Source organism: Saimiri boliviensis, chromosome 17 (genome assembly GCF_048565385.1).
Source record: "Saimiri boliviensis isolate mSaiBol1 chromosome 17, mSaiBol1.pri, whole genome shotgun sequence".
Classification (NCBI taxonomy): domain Eukaryota; kingdom Metazoa; phylum Chordata; class Mammalia; order Primates; family Cebidae; genus Saimiri; species Saimiri boliviensis.
This window is the reverse complement of record NC_133465.1, coordinates 44,679,744-44,700,600: the sequence shown is the minus strand read 5'-3', so window position 1 is coordinate 44,700,600 and position 20,857 is coordinate 44,679,744. Positions and strand designations below refer to the sequence as shown.

Below are 20,857 nucleotides of genomic sequence, written 5' to 3'. Positions count from 1 at the left end.
CTCCACTGACTAGCACTTCCAGCAAACTTGCCCAGGTCGGGCCTCAGCTGCAGAAATGCCTGAATTTCCATTCATGGTAGGGCCTCCCACCCTTGAAAAAATAATTATCTGCCTGCTGAGCTGATAGGTTCCCATCTGGTGAGGGCTGAATGCTGTATCTTGAGAAAAGACACCAGAAAAGGCAAGCTCCTGAACTGGCTTTGATAGATTCTCCCAGCTACTCTAAGGAAAAGAAAAAATGACTGATGTGGGTGTGAGGGAGAGGGTTGGGGAGAAGGCCTAGAAAGGAAAAGAAAATGAATGTGGGATGCTAAGGAATTCCTGTGATCTCACTGTCTCCTATCCCAGCACACGCACCTCTGCAGAAAGTCATGGGGCTGCCTTGCCAGCTGCAGCCTGAAACTGTGCCCAGGTAGACAGAACCCCGAGTCCCAGGACAGCCTGGGTAGTGCTGGCTGCCTGGTAATGAATGAATGTCCAGGATGGAAAACAAGAGGCTGGATCTGCAAATGGCATTGTATTTCAGGGGTGTGCTTTCCTGATCTGCCCCTCCCCACCTCTGCAGCTCTCTCACAGTTACAGCAGAGCTGTGAACCCAGGAACAAACCCCACCATTGCCCCTGTCATCTCTCATTTCTACTTCCACACTGAAAAATCATAAAAGAGGCCGGGCGTGGTGGCTCAAAACACCTATAATACCAGCACCAGGGGCCAAGATGAGAGAATTGCTTGAGGCCAGGAGTTCAAGACCAGCCTGAGCAACATAGAGACCCCCATCTCTGAAAAAACTAAAAATTAGCTGGGCATGATGGCGTGCACTTGAAGTCCCAGCTACTTGAGGGGCTGAGGCAGGAGGATCACTTGAGCCCGGAAGGTTGAGGCTGTAATGATCCATGATTGTACGAGGGTGAGCCTTGATTGTGCCTTTTTTATTTTTAAGAGACCCTGTCTCTTAAAAACCAAAAAGATGAAAATGATCAAATAAATGCCCTCTAGGAGTTTCAGTAACAGGTCTGACATATATAACTTTTATTTGGTCAAGACCTCAGGCCAGCTTTCTGCCAGTTACCATGATTGCAGGCTGATCCCAAAAGTTGGTGTCTTAGTCTGTTTTATGCTGCTACAACAGAATACCACAGCTGGGCAGTTTATTTAAGATAGATATGTGCTTGGCTCTCAGTTCTGGAGGCTGGGAAGTCCAAGAGCATGGCACCAGCATGCTTTGTGCAGCATCATCCCATGGTGAAAGACAGAAAGGAGGTGCACAAGAAGGAGCAACCAAGAGAGGGCCAAATTCATTTTTACGACAACCCACCCTCTCCATAACAAACCCACTTCTGCAATAACAACATTAACCTATTCATAAGGGTGGAGTCCTCATGACCTAATCACCTCTTAACAATCCTACCTCTTAGAACAATCACAATGCCAACTAAATTTCAACTTGAGTTTTGGAGGAGAGGTTGAAACCACAGCTGGTATAGTTGATAATAGCTAGCATGGTTAGGCTCAAGTAAAGCTATCATAGCGTTAGCAATTGCCAGTTAGGTTCCAGGCTATGCCCTAAGTGCTTTGAATACTTGCAAAAATTTGTGAGCCAAGAATTATTCTTATGAGCATTTTCCAAATGTGGAAACAGGGTTCAGAAGACTTAAATAGGAAGATCGCCCAGACAAAACAGAACAGGAATTTGAACCCAGAGGGAATGCGAACCCAGGTCTGTTCTGCTCTAAAATCTGTGCTCTGAAAAACAAAACAAAATTTCTGTTATGGAAAATTTCTAATACACACAAAAGTTCCACAAACTAGTACCATGAATTGCCACATATCTGCCACCAAGTTACAATAACCATCAGCACAGGGCCACTCTTATTGCCTCTCCCCCTTCTCCCTAAATTATTATTATTATTTTAAGACAAAGTTTCACTCTTTTCACTCTTGTTGTCCAGGCTGGAGTGCAATGGCACAATCTCGGCTCACTGCAACCTCTACCTCCTGGGTTCAAGCTATTCTCCTGCCTCAGCCTCCTGAGTAGCTGGGATTACAGGTACTCACAACCACGCCTGGCTAATTTTTTATATTTTTAGTAGAGACGGAGTTTCACCATTTGGCCTGGCTGGTCTCAAACTCCTGACCTCAGGTGATCTGCCCACCTCAGCCTCCCAAAGTGCTGGGATTACAGGAGTGAGCCACTGTGACCAGCCATTTTTTTTTTTTTTTTTTTTTTTTTTTTTTTTTTTTTTTTTTTTTTTTGAGGTAGAGTCTGGCTCTGTTGCTCAGGCTGGAGTACAGTGGTGGGATCTCAGCTCACTGCAATCTCCGCCTCCTAGGCTCAAGCAATCCCCTCACCTCAGTCTCCTGAGTAGCTGAGAATAGAGGTAAATGCTACCACATGCAGCTAATTTTTACATTTTTTGTAAAGGCAGGGTTTTGCCATGTTGCCCAGGCTGGTCTCAAGTTCCTGAGCTCAAATGATCCACCCACCTTGGCCTCCAAAGTGCTGGGATTACAGGCATGAACCACTGAGTTTGGCCCCAAATTAAGTCTTTTTTTACCCTTCTTTTTTTTTTTTTTTTTTTTTTGAGGTGGAGTCTTGCTCTGTCTGTCACCCAGGCTGGAGCACAGTGGTGTGATCTTGGCTCACTGCAACCTCTGTCTCCCAGGTTCAAGCAATTCTCCTGTCTCAGCCTCCCAAGTAGCTGGGATTACAGGCGTGCACCACCCTATGCCTGGCTAACTTTTTGTATTTTTTTAGTAGAACAGGGTTTCACCATGTTGGTCAGGCTGGTCTCAAACTCCCGACCTCAGGCAATCCACCCGCCTTGGCCTCCCAAAGTGTTGCGATTACAGACGTGAGCCACCTCACCTGGCCAATTAAGTCATTTTTAATTAACATTAGACATCATGTCATTTCACCCATAAATAGTTCAACATGTGTCTCTAAAAAATAAAGACATTCTTAACCCCTCAAAATATTAACTTTAGGTGACAGATTACCAAGAAAATGTCTTGTTATTCTTTGAAACAGAAAAATGGCAATATTTGCATCATTCCCATAGGAAGAAAGCATTTCTTTGGCTGTCTTGTGGCATTTTACCATAACGTGGGAGGGCATAGTCATTGTTTACTAAGTCCCGTACCACAAGGATCTGCCCATTTTGCCCTGTGGAACAAGCTTTTCTGCACATTAGCCCTGAGTAACACCAATTATCCATAAAGAAAACCTGCTGGAGCCAGGCGCAGTTGCTCACATCTGTAATCCCAGCACTTTGGGAGGCCAAGGTGGGCAGATCACCTAAAGTCAAGAGTTTGAGATCAGCCTTACCAACATGAAGAAACCCTGTCTTTACTAAAAATACAAAATTACCCGGGCATGGTGGCACATGCCTGTAATCCCAGCTACTCGGGAGGCTGGGGCAGGAGAATCACTTGAACCTGGGAGGCGGCGGGTGCAGTGAGTGGAGATCGCGCCATTGCATTTGAACCTGAGGGACAAGAACGAGACTTCATCTCAAAAAAAACAACGAAAAACAAAAAACCAAAATTACCTGGACATGTGAAACTCCGTCTCGAAAAAAATTAAATCCGCTGGAAACCAGATGTAACTGGCTGTGCTGTCTCAGAACCTGTTACATGGTTGGCTGGTGTGTGTGTGTGTGTGTGTGTGAGATTCACATTTACTGAACCTACGTCTCAGATATTAAGCTAGATGCTTTCAGATGTGCCAAGAACCTAACATTCAGGTTTTAAAATTTGGATTAGATTCTTGTAGTTCAGATTCCCATTTGGTTCAAAATTCCATTCTGTGCTGGAATATTATGGAAGAGAAAATACTCCCTTCAGAGGCTAAACCTATCAATCAGCAGCATTTCTTGAGAGAGAGAGGGAGAAAGAGAGAGAGAGAGTATGTGTGTGTGTAAGCCACTCTGAGAGTCGTCATCCTGGACAGTACCAAGACTAGGCTATGGTTCCTGCCCTATCCTGCGGTAGAAGAAACATCCCTGCATTGGAGTTCACAGACACTTAGTAATCTCCTTCTCCCTGTTCCATGGCTTGTGATCACCGTCCAACAAGCTTGGGAGTCTAGTAGGTGGGATGGACAAAACAAAGTACACAAAGAGCCAGATGCAGTGGCTCATACCTGTAATCTTAGCACTCTGGGAGGCTGAGGCAGAAGGTTCACTTGAGCCCAGGAGTTCAAGACCAGCCTGGGCAACATAGTGAGACCTCATCTCTACCAAAAATAATGTTAAAAATTAGCTTTGCATGGTGGTGTACACCTGTAGTCCTAGCTACTCGGGTTGCCAAGGCAGAGCTTGAGCTGGGGAAGTTGAGGCTGCAGTGAGCTGTGATCATGCCACTGCACTCCAGCCTTGCTGACAGATCTAGATTCTGTCTCCAAAAAAAAAAAAAAGTACACAAAGAAGTAGATTTCAGCCAGGCGCGGTGGCTCACACCTGTAATCCCAGTACATTGGGAGGCTGAGGCAGGGAGATCACCTGGGGTCAGGAGTTTGAGACCAGCCTGGCCAACATGGTGAAACCCTGTCTCTACCAAAAACACAAAAATTAGCCAGGCATGGTGGTGTGCGACTATAATTCCAGCCACCCAGGAGGCTGAGGCAGGAGAATCACTGGAACCTGAGAGGCGGAGGCTGCAGTGAACTGAAATCACACCACTGCCCTCCAGCCTGGGGGACAAAACAAGACTCGGTCTTAAAAAAAAAAAAAAAAAGTAGATCTCCTAGGCAAAAGATACCAACTGCCACAGCAGGTGTCACGAGGGGCAATACTGAGAAGCAGAGGCATCAGTGTGTGATGAGAAAATCTGGAAAGCATGGGGGAGGGGCTGGCAGCACATGAGATGCAGAATGCACCCCGGGACTACAGGCACTTTGCTCTACCCAGCCATGTGCTGTGGACTCTAGAGGTCACATGATGGGCTTACTCTGCAGCGCCTCCTCGCGGTGATGCTGGTGATGGCCCTTATGGCGTGTGGGGGGCTTTGGTCCTATGTGTGCTTTTGGGTAAGTGCAAGTTTTCCCCTGTCTGCTCAGGGATGTCTACCCCTAGCAAGGGACCCTCATTGCTGGTGGAGATGGTTCTTGGGTTTGCTTGTTAACTCCACAAAGCTGGGAGTTGCTGCAGCTCTCTGTGACTCCAGCAGATGGTTGGCTTGTTGAATCATTGGTTTTGTGCCATAGTGAGAATGACAAGGGTGTTGGAAGCACTGCTGGAGAGAAGTTATACCTGCTGGAGTCAGGGCTCAGAATAAACCCATGGTTCGGATTTTTTTTTTTTTGAGACATAGTCTCACTGTGTTGTCCAGGCTATAGTGCAGTGGTGTGATCTTGACTCACTGCAACCTCTGCCTCCCAGGTTCAAGCAATTCTCCTGCCTCAGCTTCCCTAGTAGCTGGGATTACAGGTACGTGCCGCAACACATGGCTAATTTTTGTATTTTAGTAGAGACGGGGTTTCACCATGTTGACCAGGCTGGTCTCAAACTCCTGACCTCAGAGGATCCACCCACCTCAGCCTCCCAAAGTGCTAAGATTACGGTCATAAGTGGCGGCACCCAGCCATGGATGTTTTTCATTTTGGACATTTTGAGTTTCAGGTGCCAGCAGGACCATCAAATATAGCTGTGAAACCAGCAGCTGGACACCTGGAGCGATCACTCAGAAGGGAGCTCAGTGCTAAACGGCAGTCTGGGCAGACGTCTGCAAAGAGGGCCTGGTGGCAGTCCCGGGAGTGGGTGAGACCACAAAGCAGGAAGGAGAGAGAACAAGAGGCTCAAGGGCAGAGTCTGGAGGATGCCAACACTTGTGGGAAGAGAACACGCAACCGTTGGAGAGAGGAAAGGAAAATCAGAAAAGTGCAGGACCCCTACCGCCAGGGAGGAGCATTTCAGCAGGGCCAGCCCAAGAAAAGCCTTCAATCCAGCAGCAATCAGAGGTCACAAGAGTCCTCAGAGGATGCAAGGACTCTGACGTGCTGAGGGTGGATCCAGATTGTGCTGATTAAGAAAGAAGTGGGTGGTGAGATCCGGAAGCAGCCAGTAAAACACTCTTTGTAGGGCTTTGCCAGCAATGGAGGGAAGAAAGGAAGAACTGTGGCTCGAGGGGGAGGAGGGATTGGAGGAAGACGTGTTTTTAGAATGGGTGAGCCGAGAACGGATTTGTAGGCGGAAAAGAAGAAAACAGCAAGATGGAAAAGGAAGGAGACAGAGGGCATTTGGTGGAGTGGAGAAGGCCCCGGAGAAGGAGGGGGAAATGAACAGAGCACATTTTTATAAAGCACACTAATCGAAGCAGCACATCCATGGTGATAATAAGTCCTTACATCATTTGAAAAGCAATGAAATGCAATCTCCGAAGTATTTTTATACGCTCTATCTTATTTAATCCCGTGAGAGATAGAATACATTTGTTGCTACTAAAATGTGAGGAGGTTAGATGATTTACCCAAGATCACCCCACTCATCAACAGAAGAACTGGGGTCAGGCTCCTGTTGTGTCAGCACTGTGTGAGGTGCCTGAGAGCCCAGAGGGACCAGGAGAGGCTCCTGCCCTCAAGGAGCTCAAAACCCAGCAGACTGAGCTCCCTACTACTGACAAAAAATGCCCCAAAATATAATGTGCCCAGAGGTGGGCATGAATTCAGACCAGGGAAGGGAGAGGAGTGGGATTCAAGGGCAGCGTTCCAGAGGAGGCGATGTTTGGGCTGGGTCTGGACTCACAATGACCTGGCTGAGAAGTGGGCAGCGGCAAGAGGAAGTCCACTCCCAGCAAAGGGGGTTTGTGTGCAAGAGCCTGGGCCTTTGGGAACAGTGAGCAAGTCACTCCGAAGGAACACAGGGTAGGCGTGGCTGGGTGCAGGAGAGGAGTGTGCCAAGATGCGGGTGGGAGGAACATGGCAGCCGCCCTGAAGAATTCTAATTCCTTCCTTTGGTTAAACCACTGAGGCATTTTGATCAGGGGAAAGATATCAGATTTGCATTTGAGAACAGTCACTCTGGAAGTCCCCTGGAGGCAGTGCAAAGGCTGGGTTATGAGAGGCAGGGAGACCAGTTAAGACGCAAATACAGTGGCCTGGGCAAGAGAAGGGAAGGGCCTGGAAGGGGCAGTAGCATTTGTATTGGAACGAAGAATGAATATCTGTCTATGAAGAAAGAACTGGTCAGCCTCAGAGGAAGAATGAGATGAGGAAATAGGGACGGGAAGGGTCTAGGATGGTTCCCAGGTTCTGGCTTGAACAGATGCGGGAAGAAAAGCAGGTTTTTAGTGAGGATGGGGAATCGGGTAGCAAATAAGTTCAGGACACCTTGAGTTGAGAAGCCTATGAGACATCCAGGTGGAATTGTCCAGTAGGCAGTTGGAGACAGAGGTCTGGAGCTCCTGGGGAGGCCAACCTAGAGATAATCTTTGTGAGTCATCAACATAAGTCACCAACATGAGCCACCAGTGGGGATGAATGTTTGGAAGGAGAAAAGAAAAGGGCCTCTTCATACAGCCTGGAGGAGCACTGGCATTTACAAAGAAGGTGAAAGAACCCAGGTGTGGTGGCTCATGCCTGTAATCCCAGTACTTGGGGAGACCAATGCAGGAGGATCCCTTGAGCCAAGGAGTTTGAGACCAGCCTGGGCAGGATGGCAAAACCTTATCTCTACAAAAAATAAAATTAGCCAGGTGTGGTGGCTCACACCTATAATCCCAGCACTTTGAGAGGCCAGGGTGGGCAGATCACAAGGTCAGGAGTTCATAGATCAGCCTGGCCAAAATGGTGAAACACCGTCTCTACTAAAAATACAAAAATCAGCCTGGTGGGCACTTGTAGTCCCAGTTACTCAAGAGGCTGAGGCAGGAGAATTGAACTTGAACCCAGGAGGCAGAGGTTGCAGTGAGTCAAGATTGTGCCACTGCACTCCAGCCTGGGCAACAGAGCGAGACTCCAGCTCAAAAAAAAAAAAAAAAAAAAAAGGAGAGGAAAGAAAGAAAGAAGCCAGGTGTGGTGGCTCACACCTATAATCGCAGCACTTTGGGAGCCCAAGGCAGGAGGATCACTTGAGCCCAGGAGTTTGAAACCAGCCTGGGCAGGATGGCAAAAACTCATCTCTACAAAAAAATTAAATTAGCCAGGTGTGGTGGCACTTGCTACCTGGGAGGCTGAGGCAGGAAAACGGCTTGAGCCTGGGAGGTTGGGGTTGCAGTAAACTGTGATTGCACCATTGCACTCCAACTGGAGTGACAGAGCAAGACACCATCTCAAAAAAAAAAAAAAAGAAGAAAGAGTAGGTGAAAGGAGGTTGTGATATGACCAGCTGACATATAACACATATTTTTAAAATGTTATAACTATTAAAAAAGAAAATAATGTTTTTAAAAATAGTAAAAATAGACAAATTACAGTGGCTCATACCTGTAATCTCAGCACTTTGGGAGACTGAGGCATGTGGATCACTTGAGGTCAGGAGTTTGAGACCCGCCTGGCCAACATGGTGAAACCCCGGCTCTACTAAAAGTAGAAAAATTTAGCTGGGTGTGGGGGCGCAAGCCTGTAGTCCCAACTACTCAGGAGGTTGAGGCAGGAGAATCGCTTGAACCCAGGAGGTAGAGAGTGCAGTGAGCCGAGATTGCACCACTGCACTCCAGCCTGGGTGACAGAGTGAGACTCCATCTCAAAATAGATGAATTAAATAAAATAAATAAATGAAAATAAAAATACAAAAAAAATATAGGGGCATGGCACACTCCTGTAATCCCATCTACTTGGGTGCCTGAGTCACAAGAATTGCTTGAACCCAGGAGGCGGAGGTTGCAGTGAGCTGAGATCACGCCACTGCACTCCAGCCTGGGCGACAGAACCAGTATCAAAAAAAATTTTTTTAATTAAAACAGTAAAAATAAAGAGGAAATAGAAGAAAAAAATGAGAAAAAGAAAAGCCCTTTCAAGCTGAGAAATGGAAGGGGAGAGGGTTGAGTTCCTCCTCTCTCCTCTTTGCTGTGTTATCTTGACTCTTGCTGCCATAATTGGTACATTCACAGAAAATGAAGCATGGTGTCTGGTGAAATGTGGAGAATCAGATGTTCAAAATGTTTCTGTTACGTGCTTCAAAGCCAGACTCGCTGAAAATGGAGACCATCCAATGTGATCATGCTGTCCTTAAAAAGTTCCTTTGATAAACATTAAACTGTTCTGTTTACCAGAAATGTTAATGAGGAAAACAAACAGGGCTATTTAGGAGTATTTCAAAATTGAAGTCTAAAACGTAAGAGAAAACGAGAGGCATACAAAAAAGAAAAATCCAAAACTTCATGAACGCTGCAGACCTCAGCTGCCCTTGAAATCTTTTTCTCTGCCTAACATTATGTAATTCTTCATCAGCCAAAATACATCAGTTTCACATGTTAAAATTCACTGTGTATGTGCCATGCTTAAAGGACATGGTATTGAAAGGAAACAATAATATAAAGCGATGTACGAAGGTTTGGGAACCAACACACATATGACCTGAGAATTTTCTAAAGAAATTTTAAGGATATTACTGAAAAATAAGTGAGGGGGGCCCAGACTTCCCCCACAGATGATGTAATTGACCCAGGCATCCTAACAGATCCTCCTGCTGAAAACAACTAAAAATTCTGGATAAAATACTAAAAAAGATCTTCTTCTAAATAAATGAATAAAAGTAAGGAATATTCAGCCAAACCAAGTGACAACAGATACCCAGAGAGAGAAACAGAGCAATGGCCAAACCAGTTAGCTTTCAGTTTTCAAGAGCTTAAGGAATGCCAGGGACAGCAGACAGAACTCAAGGTCTGCCCAACATGGAGATTCTAATTGGATATTCTCCCATACAGGTGAGACCCTAAAACTACACCCTTACCATTACACTAAACTAGAAATAAATCTGACCACTCCACCTGGAGGGGCTATATAGCCAAAATGGCTTTGGTTCTTGGTACTACATAAAAGTGAAAAAGAACTCCTGAAAAATATATAAAAGTTAGTCCTAACAAATTGCAGCTTAGCTTCCCAGGGTTGAAAGTGGTCCTAAGGGCCAGGCACGGTGGTTCATGCCTGTAATCCCAGCACTTTAGGAGGCCGAGGTGGGTGGATTACCTGAGATTGGGAGTTCCAGATCAAGCCTGGCAAACATGGTGAAACTCCACCTCTACTAAAAATACAAAAAAACTAGCCGGGCATGGTGGCGGGCGCCTGTAATCCCAGCTACTCCAGAGGCTGAGGCAAGAGAATCACTTGAACCCAGGAGTTAGAGGTTGCAGTGAGATGAGATCGCACCACTGCACTCCAGCCTGGGCAACAGGAACTGTCTCAAAAAAAAAAAAAAAAAAAAAAAGAAAGAGTGAAACTCCATCTCATAAATAAATAAATAAATAAAATAAAGTGGTCCTAAGTACGTAAAGTGCTAGAAGCAGATGCCATTTTCTCTAGAAGAACCCACCTTTATCTCAGGCCTCAAAAAATTCCCACATATAAAGTTTTAAGAAATATAAGCACAGAATCGAAAATCACAAAACCGAAGCAAACTAAGCACCATGAGCAAAAGAAGCAGAACTATAGACAGCAGACTCAGACCTACAAGACTGCAGACACAGGAATTATCAGAAACATGACATAAGATTACTATTTTAGAGCTTTTAAGAAATAAAAAAGGAGGCCAGGCGCGGTGGCTCACACCTATAATCCCAGCACTTTGGGAGGCCGAGACGGGTGGATCACGAGGTCAAGAGATCGAGACCATCCTGGTCAACATGGTGAAACCCCGTCTCCACTAAAAATACAAAAATCAGCTGGGCGTGGTGGCGCATGCCTGTAATCCCAGCTACTCAGGAGGCTGAGGCAGGAGAATTGCCTGAACCCAGGAGGCGGAGGTTGCGGTGAGCTGCGATCGCGCCATTGCACTCCAGCCTGGGTAACAAGAGCGAAACTCCCTCAAAAAAAAAAAAGAAAACAGAAAAAAGGAATTAATCATGAGAATATACAAATGACCAAACAGTTTTTTAAAAAATAAATAGAATTCTGGAGAGAAAACTGGAGTAATAAAAATTTGAAATTCAGTGGACAGATTTAATAGCAGATTAGACGCAACTGAAAAGAGAAGGCAGTTCAGAGGAAGAAGGGGTGAAAAAAAACAGAGAAGACAGAGCTGAAGAAATGATGCAGATGACAGCACAGTGAGAAAAAGAAATGGAAAACGAGCCAGGCACAGTGACTCATTTTCAGAGAAACTCCATCTCAAAAGTAAATAAATAAATAAATAAAATAAAGTGGACCTGTAATCCCAGCACTTTGGGAGGCCAAGGCAGGATTGCTTGAGGCCAGGATTGCTTGAGACCAGCCTAGGCAACATAGTGAGAGGCCTCATGTCTGCAAAAACACGAAAATGAGCCGGGTATGGTGGTGTATGCCTGCAGTCCCAGCTACTCAGGAGGTGGAGGCAGGAGGATTGCTTGAGGCCTGGAGGTGGAGGTTGCAGTGAGTTGCTATCATACCACTGCACTACAGCCTGGTAACAGAGCAAGGCGCTGTCCAAAAAAGAGAAAGAGAAGAGAAGGGAAGTGGAGGGGAGGGGAGTGGAGGAAGGACAGGGGAGGGAAGGAGAGGGGAGAGCAGGGGAGCGAGGGGAAGGGAGAAAGGGGAGGAGAGGGGAGGGAGGTGGGGAGGGGAAGGGAAAAGAAAGGAAGAAAGAGAGAGAGAGAAAGGGGAAAAAAGAAAAGAAATGGGAAATAAAAAGATACCCAGATTGAAGAACTTCAGAAACTTTATAACAGAAATAAAAGGAAATCCACATTTCAACACATTATAATAAAATTGCAGAACACTGAAGACAGAGACTAGATCTTAGAAACAGACAAAAGAGGCTGGGCATGGTGGCTCACACCTGTAATGCCAACACTGTGGGAGGCCAAGGTGGGCAGATTGCTTGAGGTCAGGAGTTTGAGACCAACCTTGACAACATGGTGAAACCCCGTCTCTACTAAAAATACAAAAAATTAGCTGGGCCTGGTGGCAGGTGCCTGTAATCCTAGCCACTCAGGAACTGAGGCAGGAGAATTGCTTGAACCTGGGAGGCGGAGGTTGCAGTGAGCCAAGATTGCGCCACTGTACTCCAGCCTGGGCAACGGGAGCGAAACTCCATCTCAAAGAAAAAAAAAAAAGAAAGAAAGAAACAGACAAAAAGGTCAGAAAACTTCAACCTGCAACAATGAGACTGACAGCTGGTTTCTCAAGAGCAACAGTAAAAGTAAGATGATATTGGAATAATGCTTTCAATGTGCTGAGGAAATTACCATCAACCTGAAACTCTATACCCACTGAAAATATCTATAAAGAACAAGGGAGAAGAAGTAGGAAGAGGAGGAGAGGAGGAGAAGGAATATCAAACAAATACAACCTAAAGTCGTTTGCTACCAAAGACCCGCAGAAAAGGAAATTTCAAAGTGCTTACTTCAGGCAGAAGGAACGTAATCTCAGATGGAAGGAATGAGATAAAGGAAGGAGTGTGGCCGGGCATGGTGGCTCACACCTGTAATCCCAGCACTTTGGGAGGCCAAGGCAGGCAGATCATGAAGTCAAGAGATCGAGACCATCAGGGCCAACATGGTGAAATGCCGTCTGGACTAAAAGTACAAAAATTCACCAGGCATGGTGGCACGCGCCTGTCATACCAGCTACTTGGGAGGCTGAAGCAGGAAGATCACTTGAACTTGGGAGACGAAGGTTGCAGTGAGACAAGATCTGCAATCCAGCCTGGTGACGGAACAAGACTCTATCTCAAAAAAAGAAAAAAAAGGAAGAAGTGAATCACACGTAAACTCTGTATTTTATCTGCTCTGCTACTGACTACATAAAACTATAACAAAAACTATGGGAACATCTAAAAAGCTAACAAGAGGGTGTCCACTGCCATCCAGACCCCAAGACCACAGTGTCGGCCCAGCCATGGCTTGGTACTCCCTGTGGACCTCAACAAGGGTTGGAAGGTGACCAACAGGGTGAGCAGCCCCCTGGCAGGCACTGCACCAAGCACACCAGGTTCCTGCAGGGCCTGATCTGAGAAGTGTGGACTTCACCTCAAACAAGCAAGTGCCTTGCCTACGCAACTGTTCCAAATATCCATGGGGATCTGACCCTCACATTCATCAGGGAACAAGTGGGGACAGACATCTTCACCAAGAGGGAGTAGGAAGGACTGAGCAGGGCCCCAGTCTTCATGAGGAAGGCTGCCACGAGGACGGAGCCTCTCCTCTGTCCATACATAATGAAACCTCGACGGGAAAAAACCAGGACGGAATAAAATACACAGCCCCATAACACAGAAGTCAGAAGGTGCGCAATCGGTGTTCACGTGTTCTAAGGCCCTTACTGGGTATGGGAGAAGGTAAAAGGATAATGATTCACAGTGGTTTTGGTAAGTTAAGCATGCACAGTAAATTTTTAGGTCAGCCACTAAAAGATTAGAAATAGAGTATTTAGCTTATAAACTAGTAGAGGGGAAAAATGAGAAAAAAAATGAAGTGACAAAAAGTAATCAAAAAGAAGAGAGAAGAAACAAGCATAAAAAGGAAGAATCAAATAGACAATAAAAATGTGTGTGTATATACACATACATGTATTTTCACATGGTTTTTAAAAACACTTATATAAATTTATATATATAAAACATTTACATAAAAATAATATATACAAAACATTTTTAATGTATATAAAATAAAATATATAAACCATTTATATATAAAACAAATATATATATAAATTTTCGATATATATATAATACACACACACACACACACAATTTCAAATGGTTTTTTAAAAATTATATATATATGGTAGGGCTCAGTGGCTCATGCCTGTAATCCCAGCACTTTGGGAGGCTGAGGTGGGTGGATCACCTGCGGTCAGGAGTTTGAGACCAGACTGGCCAACAAACAACATGGTAAAACACCGTCTCTACTAAAAAAATACAAAAATTAATTGGGCATCATGGCAGGTGCCCATAATCCCAGCTACTTAGGAGGCTGAGGCAGGAGAATCACTGGAAACCAGGGGTTTCAGTGAGCTGAGATCATGCCATCGCACTCCAACCTGGGTGACAAGGTGAGATTCCATCTCCAAATATATATGTATACATACATATATGTGTATATATAGTGTGTGTACATACATATAAGGTATATATATATATATATATACATATATATATATAAAACGTATATATGTATGTGTGTATATATACTGACAGACAGACAGATGCCAGGCGTGGTGGCTCATATCAGTTATCTCAGCCCTCTGGGAGGTTGAGATGGGAGTGATTGCTTCAGGCCAGGAGTTTGAAGCCATCCTGGACAACAATGAAATCCCATCTCTACAGAACATTTTAAAATTAGCTAGGTACAGTGTCATGCATCTGTAGTCCTAGCTACTCCAGAGGCTGGGGGTGGGAGGATCACTCCTTGATCCCAGAAGTTCAAGGTTGCAGTCAGCTATGATTTTACCACTGTACTCTAGCCTGAGCAACAGAGTGAGACCTTGTCTCTAAAATTAAAAAAGTAAAGGTAGATAGACAAAGCAAAAATGGTAACGTTAACAATTGTTGCACCCAAGTAGGTATTTGTGTGCTGATTGTACTGTTCTTTCCCCTTTCATATAAACTGAAAATTTTTTGTAATGAAAAGTTATAGCTGCGTGCATTGGCTTATGCCAATAATCCCAGCACTTTGGGAGGCTGAGGTGGGACGATTGATTGAGGCCAGGAGTTCAAGACCAGCCTGGTCAACACAGCGAGACCCTGACTTTAAAAAAAAAAAAAAAGGCCGGGCACGGTGGCTCAAGCCTGTAATCCCAGCACTTTGGGAGGCCGAGGCGGGTGGATCACGAGGTCAAGAGATCGAGACCATCCTGGTCAACATAGTGAAACCCCGTCTCTACTAAAAATACAAAAAATTAGCTGGGCATGGTGGCGCGTGCCTGTAATCCCAGCTACTCAGGAGGCCGAGACAGGAGAATTGCCTGAGCCCAGGAGGCGGAGGTTGCGGTGAGCCGAGATTGCGCCATTGCACTCCAGCCTGGGTAACAAGAGCGAAACTCCGTCTCAAAAAAAAAAAAAAAAAAAGTTTAAAAAGATTAAAAAAAAAGAAAAATGTTATGGAAAAAACACAATAAAATTTACCACATTAATAGAGTAAGGAAAAAAATTCTTGACAAAATTGAACATTCATTTATGATTTTAAGAAAAAAAAAACCCTTAGCAAACATAATGATATATTTAAAAAAGCATTTCCCTTAAGATTTGAGACAAGACAAGGACAGCTGATTTTCCAAGTTGTATTGGAAGCCGTCACAGTAAGCCAAGAGCAAGTATAAGAATTGGCACAAAAGAGGCCAGGTGCGGTGGCTCACACCTGTAATCCCAGCACTTTGGGAGGCTAACAGGGGTGGATCACCTGAGGTCAGGAGTTGAGACCAGCCTGACCAACATGGTGAAACCCTGTCTGTACTAAAAATACAAAAAGTTAAGTAGAGCTTGGTGGTGTGCACCTGTAGACCTAGCTACTTGGGAAGCTGAGGCAGGAGAATTGCTTCAACCTGCGAGGTAGAGGTTGCGGTGAGCTGAGATAGTGCCACTGCACTCCAGCCTGGGCAACGGAGTGAGACTTTGTCTCCGTGAGCCACCATGCCTGGCCAAGCAAGCATATTAGATACAAAATCAATAAATGAAAATCAAGTGCATTTCTATACACCAACTACCAATAGAAATTATAATTTAAAAGAGATATACTTGGCTGGGAGTGGTGCGGCGTGCACCTGTAATCCCAGCTACTCAGGAGGCTGAGGCAGGAGAACAGCTTGAATCCGGGAAGCAGAGGTTGCAGTGAGTTGAGATCATGTCATTGCACTCCAGCCTGGGTGACAAGAGTGAGATGACTCTGTCTCAAAAAAGAGAGAGAGAGAGAGATACTTTATAATAGGATCATATATATGAAGTACAGAGGAATCAATCAAATGAGAGATGTGCCAGAGCTCTCTGAGGAAAAAAATATAAAACTTTATTAAAAGATTTAAAGAATGCTAAAATAAATAGAGCACTGTACTACGTTCATGCAATGCAAGACTCACATGTATAAAAATGTCAGCTCTTCCTAAATGGATCTACAGATTCAATGCAATCTCAGTCAAAATCCCAACAGATTTTGTGAAGAATTTGACAAGTTTATTCTAAAATGTAAATGAAAGTACAAAAGACCAGGAATAGCCAAGACAAAAAAAAAAAAAGGACTTCCTTTCCAGAGCTAGCTTCTTTAAGTCGACAATGATTAAGGCAGTGTGATACTGGACAAGGTCAAAAAACTAGAACACTGAAAACAATAGAGAGCCCAGAAATACACACTTGCGTCCGTGCCACTTGATACAGAACAGAGGGGTCTTGTGGATACCTAAGCGCAATAAATATCACTAGGACCTCAAGTATCTATACAGTAAAAAAAACAAAACAAACTCCACTTTTTGCCATATACAAAATGCAGTTCCAGATGAATCAGAAGTCCAAATATGAAAAGGGAAAAATAAAATAAAGCTTTTAGCTTTTAGAAGATAATAAAAGAGAATATTTTTATGACCTCAGAATATATATATATAAAATATAGTGGAAGAATATATATATATATATATATGTAATATATATATAGTGGAATCAGAATAGTGGAAGATTTCTTTTTTCTTTCTTTCTTTTTTCTTTTTTTTTGACATTGTCTGGCTCTGTCACCCAGGCTGGAGTGTGGAGTGCAGTGATGCAGTCTCTGTTCACTGCACCCTCCACCTCCCAGATTCAAGAGATTCTCCTGCCTCAGCCTCTTGAGTAGTTGGGACTACAGGCATGCACCACCACACCTGGCTAATTTTTTTGTTTGTTTGTTTTTTGTTTTTTGAGACAGAATCTCCCTCTGTTGCCCAGGCTGGAGTGCTGTGGCACGGTCTTGGCTCACTGCAACCTCCACCTCCCAGGCTCAAGTGATTCTCCTGCCTCGGCCTCCCAAGTAGCTGGGATTACAGGTGCCTGCCACCACAGCCAGCTAATTTTTTGTATTTTGAGTAGAGACAGGGTTTCACCATGTTGGCCAGGTCGGTCTCCAACTCCTGACCTTGTGATCTACCCACCTCAGCCTCCCAAACTGCTGGGATTACAGGTGTGAGCCACCATGCCTGGCCCTAATTTTTGTATTTTTGTAGAGATGGGGTTTCATCATGTTGGCCAGGCTGTTCTCCAACTCCTGACCTCAGGTGATCTGCCCACCTCAGTTTCTCAGTGTGCTAGTATTACAGGCATGAGCCACCATGCCCAGCCAGAATAGTGGAGGATTTCTTAAACAAGAGGCAGAAAGGCAATTTTGCCCCCAGGGTACTTCCGGCAATGTCTGGAGGCATCTTTGGTTATCATAATTTGGACAGAAGAGTGCTATTGGTATCTAATGGACAGAGGCCAGGGATGCTGGTATCCCACAATACATGGGACAGCTCCCAGCACACAAACACACAAACACACACACAAGGAATTTCCAGCCCAAAATGTCCATAGTGCCAAGATTGAGACATTCTATACATTCACGTTAAAAGGACATCTGGCTGGGTGCAGCGGCTCAAGCCTGTCATCCCAGCACTGTGGGAGGCTGAGGCAGGCGGATCACCTGAGGTCAGGAGTTTGAGATCAGCCTGGCCAACACGGTGAAACCCCATCTCAAAAAACTAAAAAAATTAAAAATAAAAGGACATCTGTTCGTGAAAAGATACCATTATAAGAAAAAAAATTATCTAGAATACAGAAAGAAATACAATCAGTAAAAAGACAACACAGCGGGAAAATGGGAAGACATGGGCATGATCTTCAGAAAAAAGGAACTCCAAAGACTAATGAACATACAAGAAAGACGCTCAGCCTAAGTAGTAATCAATCAGAAAAACAAAAATCAAAAAACACTGGTGGCTCACGCCTGTCATCCCAGCACTTTGGGAGGCCGAGGCGGGTGGATCACGAGGTCGAGAGATCGAGACCATCCTGGTCAACATGGTGAAACCCCGTCTCTACTAAAAATACAAAAAATCAGCTGGGCATGGTGGCGTGTGCCTGTAATCCCAGCTACTCAGGAGGCTGAGGCAGGAGAATTGCCTGAACCCAGGAGGCGGAGGTTGCGGTGAGCCGAGATCATGCCATTGCACTCCAGCCTGGGTAACAAGAGCGAAACTCCATCTCAAAAAAAAAATAAAAAAATAAAAAAAACACTGGCCAGGTGCAGTGGCTCATGCCTATAATCCCAGCACCTTGAGAGGCTGAGGTGGGAGGACTGCCTGAGGCCAGGAGTTGGAGACCAGCCTGGGAACATAGTGAGACCACTGTCTCTACCAAAAAGAATTCGGTGGCCATGACAATGTGCACCTGTAGTCCCAGCCACTCAGGAGGCTGAGGCAGAAGGATTGCTTGAGCCCAGGAGCTCAAGGTTACAGCGAGTTATGAAAGCACCACTGCACTCCAGCCTCTGTGACAAAGCGTGACCCTAACTAAATAATAATAATAATGAGATACCATTTACAACTATCAAATTGGCAAAAAAAAAATAATAATAAATAAAGTCTTAGTACTAGAAAAATAACTTCCGAGAGAGATCCAAGATGGCTGATCACTTGTAGCTCGGGATTGTAGCTCCCAGTGAAAGCGCAAAGAACGAGAGGATACCACACCTTCACATGAATTCTTGTTGCTCACGCACCAGGAGATTCCCAGCGGAGGAGCCCCACGGGTCGCCAGTGCGACTCTTGTGACCGGCGAGGCGGTTTTGCCGGCGCCTCAGAGCGTCGGTTCTCGGTTCTCGGTGCAGAGTCAGAAAAGCACCATCAATCTTAACGCCGCTGATTTAGCCGGCGCAGTGGGTTGCTCGGATTTCGGCACTGAGAATCAATAAGTTAGACGTCCACTCAGAAACCCAATTACAAAGACGGTAGTTATAAAGACCACAGATGGATACATCTACAACGAAGGGAAGAAAACAGCCAAAAAAGGCTGAGAATACCCAAAATCGGAATGCCTCTCCCTCAGCAGGGGATCACGGTTCCTCATCAGCAACGGAACAAGGCTTGATGGAGAACGAGTGTGTTCCAATTATAGAAGCAGGCTTCAAAATGTGGATAAGAAACTTCTGTGAATTAAAAGAACTTGTTCTAACCCAATCCAAAGAAACTAAGAACTTTGAAAAAAGGTTTGACAAAATGTTAACAAGAATACACAATTTAGAGAGGAAAATAAGTGAATTGATGGAGCTGAAAAACACAATACGAGAACTATGTGAAGTATGCACAAGTTTTAACAGCCGAATTGATCAAGCAGAAGAAAGGATATCAGAGGTCAAAGACCAACTCAATGAAATAAAACAAGAAGACAAGATTAGAGAAAAAAAGATAAAAAGGAACGAGCAAAGTCTCCAAGAAATATGGGACTATGTGAAAAGACCTAATCTACGCTTGATAGGTGTACCTGAATGCGACGAAGAGAATGAATCCAAGCTGGAAAATACGCTTCAGGATATTATTCAGGAAAAATTTCCCAACCTAGTAAGGCAGGATAATATTCAACTCCAGGTAATACAGAGAACACCACAAAGATATTCCTCAAGAAGAGCAACTCCAAGGCACATAATCGTCAGATTCACCAGGGTTGAAATGAAGGAGAAAATACTAAAGGCAGCCAGAGAGAAAGGTCAGGTTACCCACAAAGGGAAGCCTATCAGACTTAACAGCAGATCTCTCAGCAGAAACTCTACAAGCCAGAAGAGGGTGGGGACCAATATTCAACATCCTTAAAGAAAAGAACTTTCAACCAAGAATTTCACATCCAGCCAAACTAAGATTCATAAGTGAAGGAAAAATAAAGTTTTTTTGGGAACAAGCAAGCACTCTGAGATTTCATCACCACCAGGCCTGCTTTACAAGAGCTTCTCAAAGAACCACTACACATAGAAAGGAACAAACAGTATCAGCCTTTCTAAAAAAATACCAAAAAGCAAAGAGCATCAATATAATGAAGAATTTACATCAACTAATGGGCAAAATAGCCAGCTAATATTAAATGGCAGTATTAAACTCACATATATCATTATTAATTCTAAATTTACATTGACTAAATCCCCCAATCCAAAGACAGACAGGCAATCTGGATAAAAAACTAAAACCCATCAGTATGCTGCATCCAGACCCATCTCACATTCAAGGATACATAAAGACTCAAAACAAGGGATGGAGAAAGATTTACCAACCAAACAGAGAGCTAAAATAAATAAATAAAAAGCAGAAGTTACAATTTTTGCCTCTGATAAAATAGTCATTAAAGCAACAAAGATCAAAAGAAGCAAAGAAGGACATTATATAATGATAAAAGGATCAATGCAACAACAAGAAGAGCTAAAGATCCTAAATATATACGCACCCAATACAGGAATACCCAGACATACAAGACTAATAAAGAGACTTAGACTCCCACATAATAATAGTGGGAGACTTCAACATTAATATTAGACAGATCAATGAGACAGAAAATTAACAACGATATCCAGGACTTGAACTCAGATCTGGAACAAGTAAACGTAATTAACATTTATAGAACTCTCCACTTTACACAAAATATACACTCTTATCAGTACTACATCATATTAACTTAGAAGTTTAAATGAAATGTTGGTTGGCTCCTTGTTTGTTATTCTCTTCCCTCATTTTCTTTCATGTCTCCATTACTAAGGACAATTATAGGCATACCCATATTTAGACTGCATTCTAGCCCGGGTAACAAAGCAA

General features: G+C 44.2%; 1 long non-coding RNA gene across 1 annotated transcript in view; it reads right to left on the bottom strand.

The window, feature by feature from the left end:
- LOC141581717 (uncharacterized) overlaps positions 1-20,857 on the bottom strand; it is a 52,184-nt gene that overhangs the window by 10,648 nt on the left and 20,679 nt on the right. The gene's annotated exons all lie outside the window — the stretch shown is intronic.